The sequence below is a fragment of the Schistocerca piceifrons genome, chromosome 5 (assembly GCF_021461385.2).
Source record: "Schistocerca piceifrons isolate TAMUIC-IGC-003096 chromosome 5, iqSchPice1.1, whole genome shotgun sequence".
Taxonomy (NCBI): domain Eukaryota; kingdom Metazoa; phylum Arthropoda; class Insecta; order Orthoptera; family Acrididae; genus Schistocerca; species Schistocerca piceifrons.
In genome coordinates this window covers 304,241,305-304,256,103 of record NC_060142.1, presented here as the reverse complement: position 1 = coordinate 304,256,103, position 14,799 = coordinate 304,241,305, and the positions used below count along the sequence as shown (strand labels likewise).

Below are 14,799 nucleotides of genomic sequence, written 5' to 3'. Positions count from 1 at the left end.
TTGAACGGACGTTACCCAGTAAACAGTTTTAACATGTTCGAAGACTGGTAAATAAATAAATGCAATTTTAATGACATGAGTTCGGCAAGGTCTGTTAGCATGAGAATCAAGTTCATTTCAGGGAAAAAATTGTTTTTGATTTTTTTTCCTTTTTCATTTTGTATCATATTCTTCAATTTTATAAAAAACAATTCTCAGCTGGAATGGGAGGCGTATTAGAACCGTACTTATAAACTTAAATGTATTACTTCTCAAGGTTGCGTTGTTATAATTAGTACCTATTTGATCTTAACTCCCCATAGCATGTTGTATCCAAAAGTTCAGGTCCCACCGAGATTTGAACTCGGATCGCTGGATTCAGAGTCCAGAGTGCTAACCATTACACCATGGGACCGCTTGCGAGGAGAGTACTGGCTACGTCATACCATTTGCGGCCAGTGATTGGACGATTAGAAGTGTTGTGTCCGGAGAATGATTTTATGTATCTTTAATACTTCAGCTCTCCTTTTTTTCCTATAGAACTGTTATATGCTGACTTTTGTATTAGATCAATAAAGGAATTTCCTTCACTAGTAGAATCTGGTTTCGCATCGAGTAACATGTGCTACGACACAAAACACTGTATTTTCTTGTCGACATTCCATTTCGTCTGGATTATTGCCAAATACTTACAACGATTTTTGCAAAACCGTTTTTCTACGTATACAACCAATCTATTTTGTGAAGCATGAGAAACTTTTCTGAGTTTCTGCTATTTTGTTGATTGTTTTACGGTGCTGAGCTCGATAATTATTAGCTTGTGATCGCTCTCATACACATCAGTGCTGTCGCTGTCTTTTTAACCTCTGTCTCTAGAGATATCGCCTGTAAAACATGCCCTACTTTGTTTTGAAATTAGATCATATGAAATGCTCGTAAGTTCTGTTAAGTTAATGTGTCGTCTCATGATGGTTTCAGCATCATCGTGTACCGTTCTGAAGTTCCATTTTACTGTTGTTGCCGTTTTCGGAAGATGAAGATGGCCATGGAGACCAAAATCATTTTCTTTTTTATATTAAAAACGTAGTTTTTCCGCAAGAGTGGTTCACCACAGTACCGTCGCTGATCCTCTGTTTACAAATCAATTGGCATATCAATTTACTATTGAATAACTTTAAATAGCAGAGAGCCAACAGTGACAGGGTTGTTGTAATTCGAACCGACCCAAAAAAATATGAGTTTCTTTCAATTTAAAAAAGCTCATAAAAACTCCCAACAAAACCCAGTTACATTTAATTATAAAAATTTAATTAACATGCAAAATTTTACATAGCTAGCCTACACAAACTAAAAAGAGCCATCATATTTCTGTGGCTTGGTTCTAAAAGCGTCAATGTCAAGAATCTTAGTTTTGAGTTATAAGCTTCTGAATATTTTCTGTCATTTTCTGACAAATATTAACAATATGTTTGGGGCTATTTATTACTGTCATTATATAGTAAATCAACTTAACTAAAGGTTATTTTTAAATAATAAATTTGTAGAATATTCAACTTCAAAATTAAAGGACTTAAGAGGACACGGCCCTTTTTAACATCATGAACTCTCTTAAATTATTTGACATCGGCCCTTGGACATAGGGTCAGGTAAACTGAATAACCAGAAATAGGTAATTTTAAGATAAATATTTCTTTCTACTCATTAAATAAATCAGTTTATTCATCCCTCAAGAATTCAATAACTGATGGCAACTGCTACATGTTTCAAAAATCGCATTTTGTCACTGTAAATCGTGAAAACACTGTTTGGTCTTGTAATCAGGGGGGAAAACTGTTTATTCACATTTCTTAATGTCAGACAAATAATTTACATACACTATGGTTGATAACCGTAAAAGAGCAGAAAAAAATAACTCATTTTCGTCATCATCACCATCCTCATCCTCCCCTTCGTAAGACATCTGTTTATCTCTTTCATCTAACTGGGTATTGGCTCTCAGGTGATTGATGAACTGAATGTAGAATTGACGACTGCTTACATTGATGTATGGAAGGAGATCCCTTAAGTCCCTTAATTTCTTTTGGAAATGGGTATGATGGCATGAATCATGGACCTTGCCGTTGGTGGGGAGGCTTGCGTGCATCAGAGATACAGATGGCCGTTCCGTAGGTGCAACCACAACGGAGGGGTATCTGTTGAGAGGCCAGACAAACATGTGGTTCCTGAAGAGGGGCAGCAGCCTTTTCAGTAGTTGCAGGGGCAACAGTCTGGATGACTGACTGATCTGACGTTGTAACATTAACCAAAACGGCCTTGCTGTGCTGGTACTGCGAACGGCTGAAAGCAAGTGGAAACCACAGCCGTAATTTTTCCCGAGGGCATGCAGCTTTATGTAGTCGAATTTAGTCGGGTGATGCTGAGGGAATTAGATTAGGAAATGAGACACTTAAAGTAGTAAAGGATTTTTGCTATTTGGGGAGCAAAATAACATGATGGTCGAAGTAGAAAAGATATAAAATGTAGACTAGAAATGGCAAGGAAAGCGTTTCTGAAGAAGAGAAATTTGTTAACATCTAGTATAGATTTAAGTGTCAGGAAGTCGTTTCTGAAAGTATTTTTATGGAGTGTAGCCATGTATGGAAGTGAAACATGGACGATAAATAGTTTGGACAAGAAGAGAATAGAAGCTTTCGAAATGGTGCTACAGAAGAATGCTGAAGATTAGATGGGTAGATCACACAACTAATGAGGAAGCATTGAAGAGAATTAGGGAGAAGAGAAGTTTGTGGCACAACTTGACACGAAGAAGGGACCAGTTGGTAGGACATGTTCTGAGGCATCAAGGGATCACAAATTTAGCATTGGAGGGCATCATATAGGGATTCCAAGAGATGAATACACTAAGCAGATTCAGAAGGATGTAGGATGCAGTAAGTACTGGGAAATGAAGAAGCTTGCACAGGGTAGGGTAGCATCGAGAGCTGCATCAAACCAGTCTCAGGACTGAAAACCACATTAACAACATGATAGCATCATAAATAGACGCAAATTTTGGCACAGACAAGCGTCGAGTTTTCTTTCTGTTCAGATCTATCATCTTGAATGATTCTTCTAAGAAGTAACTGTGTTTGTAGAAGACAATTTCTGGCATACCTGAGTGATACTCCATCCATTTTATCTTCTTCCAAACAATAGGATTCCTTCTGTGTTTATTTTCTTGTGCAGATAATGACTTCTCATCAAGTCTTTAAAGTTGTAGAAGTCCCTTTCTTCCAGCTCTATTGCAGTTGTGGGTGGCTTTCGGGTACATGCGTATTAATTTGGCCCAGTCTCTTGGCAGTTCTACTTCAACTGTTGTTGTTTTCTTTGTCTTCTCAGTGGCTGCGTGAACTGAGTCAGTTTCCAAATAAGTATGCCCACTTCAAGACACTTGTGATTTCCAAACGTCTTCCCAGAATCATGAAATCTACCACTACTCTGAGAAACATGATGGCAATAAAAATATTTATGTTATGTCCGGTACACGAATCGCTGTGCAGGTGTACCTCAACAATTTCGTCGGCCAGTTTCATCAAATAATCATATAGACAAGAAGCTACTTCTTTGCCACCTCTTCCTGCCACTGTTTCATTCCATATGTAACTTACGGGTGAACATTCTTTATGTCTCTTTACATAGATGATCAAGTTGAAGGTCCAAAGTTGTCCTTTATAAAATGCCATGCCACAGTCTAGAAAAAGAGTCGGCAAACATTCCTGCATATCAAAGGCCAGGGTTACTGATTGGAATTTTGCTCAGTTTTCTTTTTATCACTGTCTTTCTGATCGTAAGCAGCCTGGGCTAAATCGAAATTTTGCTGTCGTTTCATTTCAGTCTTACAACGTTCAGCATCATCAGCGCAATTCTTGAGTAACATGACGCATTTGTCACATTTTGCACAAGTGTCAGTCTTTGTTTGTGGAAGCTAAGATTGAAACAGGTCACAAAAACTCTTCGATAACACGCTTCGCTTCTCGGCATCATACCTTTGGTTTGGCAAAATTCTTGATAGAGCCGGTACATTGCTGAAATATTCAAGTCTGGAGACAAATAATTTTTAGAAGAATGAGATCGAGAATAATGGCTTTCGTAGGAAGGGAACATATTGATGTATTCCTTCATTAAATCAATGTCGTCAGATGGAACTTTCGGATGATTAGAATGTTTACTACATCAATCTTCAGAACACTCTCCCCTTCGGAGCCCCGTCTTTTCTCCACAATTCTTCTTACCTTCCTTTGTGTTAAAGAAAATGTGCTAAGGAACATATTCTGACATACTTCTATCTTAGTCTGCAAAGAAGGACTGTAAAGAAAGTACTTCCTGGAATATTTTCTCCTGCTTGCAGTTCCTTCAGATTTGTTCCTTATGCGCTCCACATCTTTCTTTTCCTCAAGACACATAATTAACTATGAACTGATTTTGAGCTTCTGGGGACAGTTTGTAATATTCTATGAACATTTTCTCTCTCTCATCGTCATTTACTTTTCCTTGGCAATTTTTCCTGCATTTGCACGATGATTGCAGAACTTTATAGCGGGTATAACTTTTCCTTTCGACGTCACGTATTCCTTTCCTTCAGTTTTCAATTCTCTCCTCCTATTTTTCTCCCGTAATTTTTCGTTTCGCTTTCTTTTTCTGGATGAATCCTGTGGATCACATTTCTTCCTCTCCCTTCCACTGAACATTGTTGTTTCATTGCCAGGCTGTTGTTGAATTAGATCAATTTCTTCAATCCTTGAAGATCTTTTAACTGTCTTTCGTACAGCCATATTCCCTCCATCATTGCTTTTATCACTATTTTCGCCACCACTTGGAGCATATTCATCAGAACCTTCAAATACATCTTCATCAGAGTTTGAAATCACGTCTGCCAATAATGACGAACATGCATTTCCTTCTGTACTGGTACTGGGTATTGTCGCCCACCAAGACTATGTAGACTTCTCACTAACAATGCGCCGAATGGCTAGGGGAATTGGTAAATGTCACAGCACTGTTTCAACTGTTGAAACCATCTCTCAGCAAAAAAAGGCCAATGTCAACATTACCCATTCTTACAACAAATGTAAAATAAGAGGGAGGGCCAATGTCAAGATTGGTCCTTTTATGCTGATTGGAAACTTGGTAAAACACTTTGGGGCTTACATCTTAAAACCCCAGTATTTCTCATCCTATGTGGCTTAGACATTGGCCGTTTTAACATTTTGAAGAGCAAGTGAAACTATGGCGTACACCAATAAAACCAGTTTTGACAAATATTGACATTGGCCCTTTTAGAACCAAGCCACAGTTTTAGTGAAGGCAAATGTTTACTGCCACAAGAATTTAATTTATTAATATAGTGTTTTAACTTTCTTCCCTTAAGTCTATAAGAAACAGTTTATAACATTTACACTCCCAGAAAAAAGGACTTTATATATTGTACAATAGTAAGAATTTCAGTTTAGTTCTTTGTGGAAGCATGCAGAAATTTATATATCTTCACTAATTTCTCGCCTCTTTTCTCTCCTAAATTATTTCTTAATTTTGACCAACCTAGCCCGTAGGTGGAGAAGTTTTTCTCAATCGACTTAGTACGGTCAGGGCAAGGAATGTGGCTTTTCACAAAAGTAATGAATCCTGTTCATCAGTTTCCTTTTCTGCCTATTTTCAGCCCCATTTTCTTCCAACATTTGTTGGATGAAACTGTGTTGTACAGTTGTATCATAAAACTTAGTGTCAGGAAAATAATCAGAATCAGCAATCCTAAAAGACAAAAAATTTGGAGTTCACTCTGAATGCATCTCTATGATCCAATTTTCTGCACTTTCTCCTTGTTCAGCAGTTAATCCTCTCCCTCTGAATCTTGGATGTAACATATTAACAAGATAGTGAAAGGGTTCTACTATTAATCGGAACTCTTAGTCGTTTTTTTAAAACGTGATTAACAACTAAACAGTTCACTCTCACTTATAAATATGTTGTAGTCACCTAATCGCAGGTTTTGCCTTAATCATTACGTATAAATTTTTCGTTCATTTTTGTTGGCTCCCAGAGATGGCTGTTGCCAAAGTAGTGAATGTCCTATTTTACATGTTCTTGGGCATTCGGGAAAACACCCTCCAAGTCTGGCTCTTTCCCATTTTTGTGAAAAGCTTTCCCATTTCAGTTTGGTTATCGTCTTTATGGCTATGTACTTCCTCTGATATTCTCAAATTATTCACCTGGCTGCCATCCGTTGCACATTTTGTGACTGATTTGATAGTAACCTCATTGCGACGGCTCTCATATCCCGAAGCCATATACTCCATCATTCATGTATAACCTTCGGGAGCCCTCTACAGTGCATGCTGGAGAGTAATTCATATCCATATTACGGTTTTGTTTTTCCATTCCACTGGCGAGTGGAGCAAGGGAAGCATTACTGACTGTGTGTCTCAGTACATTCTTTGTTTCGTCTCGGTGGCCCGTACACGGAAAATCGTTGGGGACAATAAAGTATTGTTGCAATTTACGTGGAATACCCGTATTTACCTAACCTTCAGAGAGAATATTTTCGTCTTTCCTCCAGCGGTGGGCAAGTAAGTATCGAGAGGGTTCCCAAATACCGAGAAACTGAGCCTAACAGCACAACTCTAAATTGCTCCGATCGCCCCATGCCGACGTGATGAGGATCACAAACACGCTAGTTGTACTGAAGAACCGTAAGAGTGCCGTAGGCAGTTTCCATTGCGTGTTCTATGTTTCCCAGTAAATCTGTTTCCAACCGACCTCGCTACAACATACTTTGTTTGTTCGTGCTACTTCTTGTTGTTTCATTGTATAACACTGATAGGTTTAACTGGTGAGACCTTCCGCTGTTGCTGTAATCGAATGTTGTAGGTACGATATTTTCACATTGACACGTAAGCAAATTAAGTTGTACTATCCCACGATTAAGACGCGTTGCCATTCACCACGCCAAATGAGAATTATATTCAGTCTGTTCTAAATTTGCTTACAAATACTGAGAGGATGCACTTTGTTTCCGATAAGATCTTTACAGAAATTTGTACTGAGAACACACTAGTTCCCTCTTTAGGGCATACTGTTACTTTCTATGTTTCTATGATCAGTTGATGTACAGAAGATCAGTGGCGGCAGTTGGACAAGTGGCAGTGTGGTGCGCTGTTGAACGCGTTTGGCAATCCAACTTAGACAGAAATAACCTTTTGACCTATATATACAATAGGGGGAGAGCCAGTCCTGACAAAACTCTACCATCTGGTGAGCAAGATGTATGAAACAGGCGAAATACCCTCAGACTTCAAGAAGAATATAATAATTCCAATCCCAAAGAAAGCAGGTGTTGACAGATGTGAAAATTACCGAACTATCAGCTTAATAAGTCACAGCTGCAAAATACTAACACGAATTTTTTACAGACGAATGGAAAAACTAGTAGAAGCCAACCTCGGGGAAGATCAGTTTGGATTCCGTAGAAACACTGGAACACGTGAGGCAATACTGACCTTACGACTTATCTTAGAAGAAAGATTAAGGAAAGGCAAACCTACGTTACTAGCATTTGTAGACTTAGAGAAAGCTTTTGACAATGTTGACTGGAATACTCTCTTTCAAATTCTAAAGGTGGCAGGGGTAAAATATAGGGAGCGAAAGGCTATTTACATTTTGTACAGAAACCAAATGGCAGTTATAAGAGTCGAGGGACATGAAAGGGAAGCAGTGGTTGGGAAGGGAGTAAGACAGGGTTGTAGCCTCTCCCCGATGTTGTTCAATCTGTATACTGAGCAAGCAGTAAAGGAAACAAAAGAAAAATTCGGAGTAGGTATTAAAATTCATGGAGAAGAAATAAAAACTTTGAGGTTCGCCGATGACATTGTAATTCTGTCAGAGACAGCAAAGGACTTGGAAGAGCAGTTGAATGGAATGGACAGTGTCTTGAAAGGAGGATATAAGATGAACATCAACAAAAGCAAAACAAGGATAATGGAATGTAGTCTAATTAAGTCGGGTGATGCTGAGGGAATTAGATTAGGAAATGAGGCACTTAAAGTAGTAAAGGAGTTTTGCTATTTGGGGAGCAAAATAACTGATGATGGTCGAAGTAGAGACGATATAAAATGCAGGCTGGCAATGGCAAGGAAAGCGTTTCTGAAGAAGAAAAATTTGTTAACATCGAGTATAGATTTAAGTGTCAGGAAGTCATTTCTGAAAGTATTTGTATGGAGCGTAGCCATGTATGAAAGTGGAACGTGGACGATAACTAGTTTGGACAAGAAGAGAATAGAAGCTTTCGAAATGTGGTGCTACAGAAGAATGCTGAAGATTAGATGGGTAGATCACATAACTAATGAGGAAGTATTGAATAGGATTGGGGAGAAGAGAAGTTTGTGGCACAACTTGACCAGAAGAAGGGATCGGTTGGTAGGACATGTTCTGAGGCATCAAGGGATCACCAATTTAGTATTGGAGGGCAGCGTGGAGGGTAAAAATCGTAGAGGGAGACCAAGAGATGAATACACTAAGCAGATTCAGAAGGATGTAGGTTGCAGTAGGTACTGGGAGATGAAAAAGCTTGCACAGGATAGAGTAGCATGGAGAGCTGCATCAAACCAGTCTCAGGACTGAAGACCACAACAACAACAACATACAAATAGCAAGAGTCAAAGCTGCTTCCTAAATGGATGCCGATTTTTGTCACAAAGTTTCCCTTTTTGCAGGTATTTCATTGTGTTCAATCTGAGAATATCTTGCAGGCATTTTGGTCTGTAATAGACATTAGTGGAGTGACTTACACTCTTTTTTGATGTTATCGCTGCTCGAGTAATTTGTCGTACATGTAAACCACGTAGTGTGAAACCAAGAGTTTCGTCAGCGTCTCTTACTTTATTCCACATTTCTGTGACGGAGAAAGTCAGTGTTATACCAGACTTAATAAGTGAAGATTATTGACCGATGTGGCCCTGTGCTAAGACTCTGCACTCGTATGCGGGAAGGTAGCGGTTCAAATTCCCGTCTGCCACCTAAACTTTGATGTCCCGTGATCCACCAAATAGCCTAAGGTGAATGTCAGGATGGTTCCTTTGAAATGACGTGGCCAATTTCCTTCCTTATTCTTTCCCAATCTGAATTTGTACCCCATCTCTAGTGATCTCCTCGTCGACGGATTGTCATATCTTAAGGTCTGTTATTGAAGATCCAGAGAAAAGTAGTGTGTGCCAGTATAACTTGTTGACGTCAGAGGTACGTTTGTGAGTTCGTAGGTGCCAGAATGTTTCTGGAAAATAAGATTAAAATGGCGTGACATCTTGCCCCATACAGGCCATGTTGAAACGACAGTGATGCATTTGGAGAACCAGTCAATAGAAAAATGTGATATTTAGCAACGAGAGGATACTGCTACACACACTGCGAACACAGCTGATTGCCATGTTAGCCTAATGGCCGTATCAGCCCAAAGCTGTAGCATTGTAACAGGTGTGGACCTGCCTGCGTCGACAGTTTGACGCCGTCTGCTGCCCGATGGACTTAACGGCACACAAGCCATTCGTCGGCTTCAATTTTCCGGAAACTACGAATTCCTCATTTTGCAATGGACACATTGATGGCGTCGCCAGCGCGTTGAATGGCAAAATGATGGTTTTCGCGTAAGTCCAACTGCAACTTGTCCTACAGTGTTCGCTACATACGTGCTAGATGCTACTGTGATAACTGCAAGCTGGCAGCCTACATTTCTGCGCGACCTAATATGCGAACGCCAAGTAAGACGATTTGGGGTACAACTGAATACAATATGTGAGTGTATGAAGGTAATCTGAATCGCAACCCCGTTCTTTCAAACAGTTGTACGTGGCATATTTCAGTAGGATAAAGGCCAGTTACATGTAGCGAGGAATGTGCATGCCTTCTTCGTTGAACGTTGTTGTTGTTGTGGTCTTCAGTCCAGAGACTGGTTTGATGCAGCTCTCCATGCTACTCTATCCTGTGCAAGCTTCTTCACCTCCCAGTACCTACTGCAACCTACATCCTTCTGAATCTGCTTAGTGTATCCATCTCTTGGTCTCCCTCTACGATTTTTACCCTCCACGCTGCCCTCCAATACTAAATTGGTGATCCCTTGATGCCTGTTCAATACCTCCTCATTAGTTATGTCATCTACCCATCTAATCTTCAACATTGTTCTGTAGCACCACATTTCGAAAGCTTCTATTCTCTTCTTGTCCAAACTATTTATCGTCCACGTTTCACTTCCATACGTGGCTACACTCCATACAAGTACTTTCAGAAACGACTTTCTGTCACTTAAATCTATACTCGATGTTAACAAATTTCTCTTCTTCAGAAACGCTTTCCTTGCCATTGCCAGTCTACATTTTATATCCTCTCTACTTCGACCATCATCAGTTATTTTGTTCCACAAATAGCAAAACTCGTTTACTACTTTAAGCGTCTCATTTCCTAATCTAATTCCCACAGCATCACCCGATTTAATTCGACTACATTCCATTATCCTCGTTTTGCTTTTGTTGATGTTCATCTTATATCTTAGGCACCATGTATTATATGTCCCTTCGAAGTGTGTGAAACATTGTCGGTCTTCAGCCTGTGATTGCAACCGCCCTAGGAGCTTTATGGGTTCATATACAAACCGCGTGTGCGATTAATCACATATGTGTTGTATATACATGTTCTGTGGTAAGAGTTCATTTCAGGCCGATGCATTTTTCTTGGTACTACTATTTTCACAAACTTTAGCATGTTGGTGGCTGCTTGTGTGTTTTCCCAATGACACAAACTCTTTTTGTCAACTAGACTATCGTTTGTACAGGATGTTTCAGAACGACTCTTTAAAAATCTGGAGACAGGTTCCTCACACCAAAACAAAGAAAAGGTCCAGTAAATATGTGCTCTAAAATGTATACGGTACTTTAAGGGGTATAAGCACTAGTTCATCCTCAACACTGTAAAACACATCTATTCTACTGCAAGTTCTTTGCTTTTCATATTTTGAAAGGAGGTTCTATGGACCAAAACAAGAAAAAAAAGTCCAGTAACCGTGGGCTCTAAAGTGCACGCCTTAAGAGCTATGAGCACTCGTTCAGCAGAAGAGATGTGTTTCACAGTAGCGAAGATGAACAAATGCACATAGCTCCTAAGATACGCATTTTAGAGTCCATGTTCGCTCGACTTTTTTTCTTGTTTTGGTATAAGCAACATTTCCCCAAAATTTTAAAACGTCATTCTGAAACACACTGTATAGTGTCCTATAGTCCGTTGCCGCAGGGTTTCAAGATCTGGTACACGTGTTCGGTAGACTTCGTCCTTGACATAACCTCATAAAAAGAAGTCTAATGGGGTTATGTCAGGAGAGCGTGGAGGCCAAACCGTTGGCCCATCACGACCAATCCATCGCCCAGGAAAGGTCATATCGAGATAGGCACGAACGTCGAAACTCCAATGAGGCGGTGCACCGTCTTGCTGAAAGAAGACATCGGGGTGATACTGAAGCAGCTGAGGAACAGCATACAGTTGCAACAAGTCCAGATACACTGCAGATGTGATGGTAGCCTCAGCGAAGAGGAATGGCCCGATAATTCGATCGTGCAATTGCGCGCACCAAAAATTCACCTTTGGACTGCCTCTGGTGCACTCCATGACCTCGCCAGGGGGTTGTGAACCCCAAATGCGCACATTATGGCGATTCAGTACTCCACTAACAGGAAAGGTCGCTTCGTCGGAAAAGGCAATTCTTCTGAGATAACCCTCATCGTCCTCAATACGTGATAGCATTTCGACCGCAAAGTCATATCGACGTGTACTGTCATTGGGCAACAAGGCCTGAACGATTTGCACTTTGTATGCACGAAACAATAAACGTTTGTGTAAAATGTCATGGAGAGAGCTTTTTGGCATCTGTAATTCACGTGAGGCCCTGCGCACCGATTTCTTGGGACTTCGCAAAAAAGACTGCCTTATAGCTTCCACCCTGTCTGCTGAGGTTCTTGGTCGACCAGACCTCGGAAGGTCAGCAACCGATCCTGTATTCTTGAACTTCTCATACCAGGCTTTAATGCTCTTGACATCAGGTGGATTCCTTCCAAATGTTGTCCGGAAGTGTCTCTGCACTGTGGTTGGTGATCGTGTCTCATTTTACCACAGGACACACTGTGCCTTTTCCTGATTGGTTAACATGGCTTTTTGGGCACTGCAGCTCATCCACTACTTGCGTACTGCGAACCTAAAACAGAAAAAAAACTTTGGTAGTTGTAAACAATTCGACACAAGTTTCATAGTTGTATCTTACTTGTAGCCTGTACTCAGGGAAAGGCTTTTCGGAGACCCTGTATAATGTTTGTTCCCCAATAGTGATACTGTGTTCCGAGACGACAGGACCCCTGTTCACACAGCTCACATGGTCCAGGGCTGCGTTTGTGACGATGAATTGTCGCACCTCCACAGGCCACCTCAGTCACCAGACTTCAATAATGAGTCCTTGTGATTTGCAGTGGATAGAAGGGTGCGCTATCGTTATCCACCTTGATCATCGCTACATGAACTCGCCACTACTGTGCACGAATAATTGTGTAAGATTCCCTTGAAAATCTTAGCGGACCTGTGTAAATCCATTCCGAGACGGCTGGAAAATGTTTTCAAGGCCAACGATTTTCCTGTACCCTATTAGGCATGGTAATGTGTTGTGTCTACGAATGCTACGGCAGATAAATATTAACGTCATTATATACTCAACCTTTGTATCGTATTCTGATTTCGTAATTTGTTTGCGGAACGACGTTGGTTTTATTCAAAGGCCTCTGCATTAACCCACATCTAAAACATTCAGTTGTTCGTTCAACACACATTCAGTGACCTGAATCGCGCTTTCCGTGTGTAGATGTGTACGCAGTGCAATCCTCTTAATTTTTAACGTGCGTTACAGGTCGATAAATTTTCAGCTGAAGCCATCACAGAACCGAGGGAGCTTCTGATTTAGATCCTCCACGGACTATAGGACTTCAACCATTCGTGTGAAAAAGCTGAAAGTCATCGACAGATGATTGCTCGTTAACACTGTTACCGCAATTGCTCTAGACCCACGAGTAATCGCCCAATTATCTACACGTAACGGACCTATCTGTCCCCTCGTAAGGGTGCCTCGGCTTTGATGAGAAATTGTTGCTCGAACGAAAGGAACTGACCCAAATGGCATATTGATAAGACACTTGGACTTGCATTTTGTGGCCTGCGTTTCATATCCCTGTTTAGCCATCCAGATTCATGTTTTCCGTGGTTTCTCTAAATTGTTTAAAACAAATGCCAGTGGTTCATTTCAAAAAGGACACGGCTGATTTCTTTCCTCTTCCTACCATGACTCGAGCTTCAACGCCACCACTAATGGCCTTGTTGTCGACGGCACGATAAATTTAAATCTTACATAATTTTTTTCCAACTAATTCTAGCTTATTTTCTATGGTGAACATTGCATCAAATACACTGTTGATAATGGAAGCATGAATACACCTTAAGTTGTGATACAACCGAAATTCGATAGCGATGGTATCTAACTTTCTGAAAGAATTGTCTGCCGTTTCAAGCGTTTTTCAGGTTATTAAATATGGCAGAGATGTCAGATTGGTAGCAATACACACCGTTCTTGCAAGTAACTGAATTTCAGAGAGGTGCTGAATGGTACTTTCAAATCACTGTCCTCCACGTTGTCCGTGAGGTATCAGCATTGTATCACTGTTGGTACCGTGTAATCTCAGTATTAGGGAAGGCGGATGGACGAATTAGATTGGTTGGAAGAGCTCTGCTAAAGTGCTACGCATCAGTAGAGGGAATCGAATACAGTACACGAGTGTGCCCAATTCTAGAATATTGTTCCAGCATATGAAGTTATTATCAAGTAACATTTGTATATTTGGACGCCGCAAACCAAAATATGGTACGTTAGGTAGGATACTTTAGTATCATTATCACCTGCGTCCTGGCGCTTCCATTCATAGACAGTACGCAAAAAAAGACTGGCTTTATGCTTCAGTATTTGCCCCGATTTCCCCAATTTGATTATAATGACCCTTACTCGATATACAGGGTGAGTCACCTAACGTTACCGCTCGATATATTTCGTAAACCACATCAAATACTGACGAACCGATCCCACAGACCGAGCGTGAGGAGAGGGACTAGTGTAATAGTTTAATACAAACCATACAAAAATGCACGGAAGTATGTTTTTTAACACAAACCTACGTTTTTTTAAATGGAACCACGTTAGTTTTGTTAGCACATCTGAACATATATGCAAATACGTAATCAGTGCCGTTTGTTGCATTGTAAAATGTTAATTACATCCGGAGATATTGTAACCTAAAGTTGACGCTTGAAACCTCCGACGTTCAGTTGCGTGTTGTAACAACGTTCAGTTGCGTGTTGTAACAAACACGGGCCACGGTCGGCGAGCAGCATCTGCAGGGACATGTTTACGATGACGACCGTGTTTACGAGTGTGGCTGTAGTGCACTGTTGTGGTTTGGTCTAGCTGTCGCAGTGTCCGCATGTAGCGCTTGCTGCTATTGTTATTCTGCATTCGTCTCCGCACGCAGACCAACTGTAGTACACCGTGTTACCAGACGTCTGTGATGTGTAGTGTTGCAGGAACTGTGACCATGGTCTATTCGAACTCTGAAAAGGCGGAGATGATACTCATCTATGGCGAGTGTCGACGAAATGCAGCTGAAGCCTGCAGGGTGTATGCAGAACGGTACCCGGACAGAGAGCATCCAACGTGCCGCACAT

General features: G+C 40.7%; 1 non-coding gene across 1 annotated transcript; it reads right to left on the bottom strand.

Moving 5' to 3' along the window:
- Positions 1-322: 322 nt before the first annotated feature.
- On the bottom strand, positions 323-394 carry Trnaq-cug. The gene has a single exon. It is a non-coding gene; the product is annotated as a tRNA-Gln (tRNA).
- Positions 395-14,799: the final 14,405 nt, after the last annotated feature.